The 7,651-nt window shown below is 40.5% G+C and overlaps 1 non-coding gene across 1 annotated transcript; it reads left to right on the plus strand.

Annotated features, from left to right (window-relative positions):
- The first annotated feature begins 6,637 nt into the window (after positions 1-6,637).
- On the plus strand, positions 6,638-6,744 carry LOC141589129 (small nucleolar RNA R71). The gene has a single exon (XR_012520079.1). It is a non-coding gene; the product is annotated as a small nucleolar RNA R71 (small nucleolar RNA).
- The last annotated feature ends 907 nt before the right edge of the window (positions 6,745-7,651 follow it).

A 7,651-nucleotide genomic window follows, 5' to 3' on the forward strand; every position in this document is an offset into this window, starting at 1 on the left:
GGTGGGTCTTGCCAAAATGGCGACACATCCAAACATTAAGCACACAAAATCAAATAATGGATGCATCTACAAAAGGAATAGCCACTTCCTCATCAAGTGGCGGAGGCAGTAAAGGAGAACAAATTTAAGAGCATATAATCCTTCACAAATACTAGTTCAACAAATTACTAAGGCTAAGAGGATGACACTAAATCACCTCCAAATGGTGTTAAACTAGACTACTTTCGTCCTCAATTTCCAAATGCTTTCGTCAAGAGCGATCGGATGGTTATGGAATGATGATCCCTATGATGCTAGTAGCATATGAAATGACAAGTCTCGAATTCTCTACAAGAGTAGAGGTCATGGATCGTCCCAAGCTCGACAAAGTGGCTTGACAAAAAGGCTTTTTGGGAATGAAATACTCAAATCGTTATAAACAAAGGGTGGATATGACTAGTATTCAAAAATTGACCTCATTTAACTTTCACATTTCAAAAATTTAAGATGGGGTTTGTCCCTTTCGGGCTAATGTCCTTTGCTTTCACCAATCGCTTATTAGGCAACCGGTTAACCTCTAGACAATAGCTTTTCGGGGTGATAGTCACTCTGTCTCTGGGCGGTTGAATTCACAACCTTGTGGGGGCCCAATTCAATGGATCCCTCTCCAAAGCACATCGAAGTGGTACGCCTCCATCAAAACAACTAAAATTCTCAACATTTCAACATTTCATAACATTTGAGGTTTCCTTAGCAATAAATTATTTCCACATAACAAAATTTTCGAAATGAGCACTTCAAACTTATTGATAGAAAGTATTTTTGGGTTGCCTTACCACAAGGTCAATCAAGGTCACCTAGACAAGTTAACCAAGTCCACATCGCATCACGGGGTTGGATAGGTGACTCACATGCAAACCCTTGACTAGGCTTTGGGTCATGGGTCAAAAGACACTAGTATGACACAATCTAGGGTGTTTTACAACCATTCTAGTAGGCAAAGTCTTAAGTTGAAAAAGTATTTGTAATGGCTTAGTTTCTCTTGTCAAAGTTCTCAATTAGGCATTTTTCAAAATGTTTCATCTAAATGCAACTATATGCCATGATGCAACTATTATATACATCCTAATGCAAGTGATTCTACCAACTAATATGACATATAAACTAAATGCAAGTCCTAAGTTCACATTGTTATACCGCATCAATCAAAATAAAGCCACATAGTCATTAACATAAAAAGGGAAAAGGAGATTGGAAAGATCATACCATGCGGTCTTCATGATCCTCATGTCTCGGATGTGGCGTAGTCGATCAATGTGAACAAGGATAGAACAAACACAATATATACAATATATACATGACTACACTACAAAGGAAAAGAACTTGTTTTTGATTTTTCAAATTTCAAATTTTTATGGTTTTTCGAAATTTTTCAATTTTTTTGGATTTTTGAATAAAAGTTAAGTTAGAATTCCCCATCCCCACACTAATATGGGCATTGTCCTCAATGGCCAAAATGATGGGAAATTATGCAAACATGATGCATGATTTCTACATTAAATGCAAGCTACACTAATCTACACTACATGATGCATGGTTTTTGTTTATGACGGAGAGGGTAATTTAGATTACCTCCCGTTGTGTATGCATGTACTTCCCCAAACCGAGTTAGACATTATTGCTAATGTCCTAAGGTTGGGTGTAGTTCATGCACACACTATGCAATGCATGAAACTAATTTTTTCATTTTGGATTTTGAAAGGTGGGAACAATAAAATGAGAACACCTCAATGGGGCCGAGGTGTGAGTCCTCTATGGTGCTAGGACTACTCCAACAATGATCAAGAAAAATAATTAAAACAAGGAAAGAAGTAGAACAAACCTCGAGAGGGTAGGAGCCTCCAAAGCTTGCTAATCTTCCATCATATCATCACTATCATCACCTTCCTCACTAGAAGTGGTCTCATCACCACTTTCTTCTTCACTTTCTTGTTCACCTTGCTCATCATCCTCTTCTCCTTCTTCACTAGCTTCCTCATCAATGTTATCATCAACCTCTTCATTACCGACAACCTCATTATCACCCGGAACAACCCTAGATGCACTCGGAATGAAGACTCCCCTATCCGCCCAACTAGGCAAAGGACATGAAGGATCAAGTAGTCCTTGCCTAGCTAAGTGTAGGAGGGGTTGATATTGAGCTAAGTAAGCATCTTTCCGGTCCTCGAAGGCTTGCTTGTGCATCTCTTGCATAAGAAGAGTTAAGTAATCATTTCTTGCTTCAACACCTTCGGGCTTGAACTCTTGGTACTCGAAAGGATAGGGTGGTGTGACAATGGAAGAGGAGGGTATTTCAATTTCACCCTTTTGTTGTCGGATAATATACTCGGCCTCTTTTGAAAGGGGAAGGAGATAATTGGTCCGGTGGACACTTAAACGACAAATCTTCGAAGGCAAAGTAAAAGATCTAGCCTCACTTGTGAGCCATCCATACTTGGTGTCAAGAGGGTTATGAGAGACCCACTTGTACTTGTTCATCATAGTATCAATATCAATGAGATGACCACCCTTCTTTGCTACATACTTGTTATCTTTGTTGAAGTTCGGATCAAAGTATTTAGCTAGAATAGTGACTAGACCGCCATTCACAATAACGGTAGTGCCTTGCTTCCCACAATCAGTGTTTAGCCATCTATCCACCAAAAGCCTTAGAGAGTTGAAAGGCTTGGTGAATTCCCTTCCAATGTTCAAAGCCGACTCAAGAAGAACAAAATCGAGTTTGGTGAAATGGTTGGTGTCTTTTCTTGCAATGATGGTGTTTCCTATGACCTTGTGCCACACTCTAATGCCCGGATGGTGGACTAAAAGAGCACGACTAGCATGAAAGCTCTCAAATTTCCTTCCGGAAATCGCCTCCCAAAGAGGAGCGGGGTCATATTTTCCAACATTCTTGAAATAACTCGGTGAATCACTAAGGCCCAAAGCTTCACCCATTTCCTTAAAGGAGATGCGCCTACTAACATTAGCTAGGCGGAACTCGATGTTTTCCGTAGTCTCAACCTTGTTAACTTTCAAAGAACTCAAAAATTCTAAGGTAAGGGAGGGGTATGTCAATTCTTTTGACTCAAACAAGTTTTCCAACCCCATGGCTTTAAAGAAGGCTCTAGTTTGCTCAAGGACACCCAAATTATCTAAGGCATCTTCACAAATAAACTTGGTGGATAAAAATGCTTTTCTAGCATACTTGGCAAAAGTGTCCCTATGGGATTTGGAAATGAAAATTACCTCCGGATAGTTCGAAAGTTGATCAATTTTCGGAGTAGTAGATGTTGTTGCTCCCATGGGAGGTTGTTGTTGTTGCACTTCTAAGTTTGGGCTAGCTACCACCATAGCCAATGCTTTCTTTGCTTGAAGACTCTTTTGCCTTGATGAAAGTGTCTTTGCCTTTGGTGCCTTTGCCTTTGTTGCTTTTGTTGCTCCCTTAGTCCTTGCCATTGATGAATAAACCAAGAAAAGAGTGAAAAATCTTCAATTTCTAGTGCACCCAAATCGATTTAAAGATGAAAGGCTTTGCCTTTATGAATTCAAAAATCGACTCAAAGGTTGAAGATTTTGTGCTTGGTTTTGATTTTTGTTGAAAGAGAAGTGATTGATTTGTTGTTAAAAGGATGTTTTTATTTGATTTTGGTGAATGTTGTTGAGGAATCTTGTTTTTGTGATGGGAAGGATGAGGGTTTTGGAGTTATGAGGTTTATGGGTATTGTTTTGAATGAAGAAATGAAGAAATGAATGTGGGAGGGGGTTTATAATAAACCCGAAATATTTGAAATACAGGGGGAAGACGGGCGGCTTTCCTTCGGGATGCCCGGATTCTGCCTGTTCTGGGTTTCAGAAATCTCGCCTAAAGACGGGCGGATTTGAACAAAGACGGGCGGATTTGAAAATCGGGACGGGCGTCTTTCAGAGAAGACGGGCGGATTCCTTTACAGGGATTTATCTTGTTTTCCTCAGCCAAGAAGACGGGCGTCTTTCAGAGAAGACGAGCGACTTTTTGAAGACGGGCGGATTCTGTTTCAGGACGCCCGGATTTGCTGTCAGTCACAAAATTTCAAAAGTTCAGCTCAGAGGGACGGGCGGCTTCTGCCCAATATGCCCGGATTGCCTGAAGATGGGCGGATTCTCCTGAATCCGCTCGGATTCTACCCTTTTTACCCGGATTCAGTTCCATCCGTGTACTATGCATATCCCTTGTCATTCTTCCATTCTTCAAAATCTCGTGTTCTTCATTGTGGGGGCACTACTAAGGCATGGATAGCCTAGGCAATTGCTATCCCCACACTAAGCTAAAGCACTACACATTAATTGAAATCATTAGTCCCTCCCTCACTTCTCTCAAACATGACAATTATCTTGATCAAAGTAATAAAATCCAAAAATAACAAAAATGCAATACAAGAATTGAAATGCGAGTTAGGGAGTTAGAAATATTTACAAATGGTGGTTTAGGGAGGACTCCACCAAACTCTCATTCTTGATGAGATGTCAAGGGGGCATGTCCAAGGTGTTGTTGATGTTGCTCAACACCTTGAAAAAGTAATCAAAAGCTTGTTCATTATCATGATAAAGGTCTTCAATAGACCTTGGCCCTTGTTGTCGGTCTTGATCGATGGCATTACCAATGTAGGGATTAAAAATCCCTTCGAATTCGTCGTCCCAAAGACCACAAACTTCATTAAGTTGATCATTAAAAATCTCTTGATTTGATGGAGACAACTCTCCCATTTTCTTTTCTTGGCCAATAAGGCCATCTTCTTCATTGCTTGACTTTGGTGAGCTTTGCAAGCTCTCTTTGTCACAATTCACTTGCTCTTTGAATGGAGCATCTTCAATTTTCTTCTTCCATTGGAGTTCCGACTTCTTCCTATCATCCTTCCGGCTATAATGATCAATCATGAAACACGGTTCATGCAAACGTGGAGCTCTCATAGTCTTGTCAAGATTAAAGGTTATACTCTCATCTCCCACTTCTAGAGTGAGCTCTCCATGTTTCACATCAATCACCGCACCCGCGGTGTGTAAGAAAGGTCTTCCTAGGATGATTGGAATGTTGGAGTCTTCTTCCATATCAACAATGACAAAGTCCACCGGGATGAAAAACTTCCCAATTCGTACGGAAACATCTTCTCATATCCCTAATGGTGTCTTCGTCGATCTATCGGCCATTTGGAGTGTGATATTGGTGCATTTAAGCTATCCCATCCCCAACCTTTTACTCACCGAGTACGGCATAACACTCACACTAGCCCCTAGATCACATAAGGCTTTGTTGATCGTGGTGTCGCCAATGGTACACGGTATTGAGAAGCTTCCCGGATCCTTTAGTTTTGGAGGTGAACTCCCTTGAAGTATTGCACTACTCACCTTAGTGAAGGCGATAGTCTCAAGCTTCCGGATCGACTTCTTCTTTGTGAGGATGTCTTTCATGTATTTTGCATAGGCCAGCACGTGATTGATTAATTCCGTGAAAGGAATCGAGACTTCCAAATTCTTCACAATTTCCATAAACTTTCCAAGTTGGTCATCAAATTTGGGCTTGGCTTGACGACTCGGAAAAGGAAGCCTAATCACAATGGGCTCCTTCTCCTTGACCTTGTCTTCATTTTTCTTTGAAATCTCTTCTTTTGATGGTTCTCCATCCTTGGAGTTTTGCACAATTTCTTCCTTATCACTAGCTTCCACAACTTCATCCTCAACTTGCTTCTTTGGTGCTTCATACCTTGTACCACTTCTCAAGTGAATGGCACTAACCGTTTCATGTCTTGGGGGATTACTTTGAGGTGGTAATTGCCCCTTTTGTCTTTGTGAGCTTGAAGATGCTAGTTGAGTCAATTGGGTTTCCAACATCTTGATGTGAGCTAGGATGTTGTTGATAGTGGTTTCCTTTGCTTGACTATCTTTTTGCATTTGAGTGAAAAATTCTTGTTGATTCTTTTGCATTTGGAGGACCGCTTTTTGAACATCAAAACCTTGGTCATTTTGGTGATTGTATGGATTTTGATTTTGGTACCCTTGGTTTTGGTTGTAAAAGGGTCTTTGATTTTGGTTTCTCATGGGAGGTGGGGTGTATGTTGTTTGAGTGTTTTGAACATTTTGGCTTTTGTATGAGAGATTTGGATGGAATTTGGTGTTTTCATTGTAATAGTTGGAATAAGGGGTACCGCTCTTGTATGCTTGGAAAGCATTCACTTGTTCATTTGTTCCCCTACATTCACTTGAGTCATGTCCCAAAGTTCCACAATTCTCACATATCCCACTTGGGATTGATGAAGATGCCGTCATGGCATTAACATGATGCTTTGGTGATTTTGAGGCTTCTTCAAGTCTAGCCATAGATTTTTCAAACTTCAAATTGATTGTGTCAATGTGAGCACTAAGTTGAGCACCCAATTGAGTAACGGAGTCCACTTCATGCTTTCCTCCTCTAGTAGCCTTGCGAGGTCTACTATATTGTGAGTTATGGACCGCCATTTCCTCAATTTTGTTCCATGTTTGATTGTCATCAACTTCGGTGAATATTCCATTTGATCCCATGTTGAGAATGTTCCTTGAATCTTCATATAAACCGTTCCAAAATTGTTGTACCAAGAACCACTCGCTAAGCCCATGATGAGGACATGAGCGACAAATTCCCTTGAACTGCTCCCAAGCTTCATACAAAGATTCTTCATCCCTTTGCTTAAAACCCGTAATTTGAGCTCTTAGCATGTTAGTCTTTTCCGGTGGGTAGAATTTTTTGTAGAAAGCTAGAGCCAACTTCTTCCAAGAATCAATTCCGAGAGTGGCCTTATCAAGGCCCTTCAACCATTGTTTCGCGGTGCCAATTAGAGAAAAAGGAAATAAGACCCATCGAATTTGGTCTTGAGTTACACCGGTTTGAGAAATCGCATCACAATAGTCACAAAAGGTTTCCATATGAGAATGAGGGTCTTCACTAGGCATCCCCCCAAATTGGCTCCTTTCGACTAGTTGGATAAATGCGGATTTGGCAATAAAATTTTCGGTTAGATGTTGTGGTGTGGGAGTACCGTTGGGTAGGTTCTCCTCGGTGGGTACGGAATGTGATGAAAACTTAGGCATTGTGGGTTGATTTTGTGTTGTATTTTGTGTTGGGTTCTCCTCACCTTCTCTTGCAAAAGGGTTGATGAACTCAATAGTTGGTTGAATATCTACAACCTCACTAATACCTCTCAAATTTCTAGCAAGTCTTCTATTGGTTGTCAAAGTTCTTTAAATTTCACGATCAAAAGGTAACAAATCACCTTGTGACCTTCTAGACATGCAAAATTTCAAACAACTCGAAAACAATTAGAACGAACCTTGAGGAGTTTTACTTCCCCAAGGCAAAGAAAGACACAACTAATAACAATATAAGAAAATCTAAATCAAGTTAACACCGTCCCAGGCAACGGCGCCATTTTTGGTCGGGACTAAATCTTTTCGGTAACTTGTCGTTAGGAGCACCTAGACCAAAACACAATTTATAACTTCACAAACAACTCTATAATTATTAAAGAGGCAAGTAAAGGTCGGATCCCAAGGGACGAGAATTGAGATGAGATTTCTATTGAAACTAGTGGTGTCTTAGGGGTGTCACAATTTGGGTTGATGTAGA

Source organism: Silene latifolia, chromosome 6 (assembly GCF_048544455.1).
Source record: "Silene latifolia isolate original U9 population chromosome 6, ASM4854445v1, whole genome shotgun sequence".
NCBI classification, from domain to species: domain Eukaryota; kingdom Viridiplantae; phylum Streptophyta; class Magnoliopsida; order Caryophyllales; family Caryophyllaceae; genus Silene; species Silene latifolia.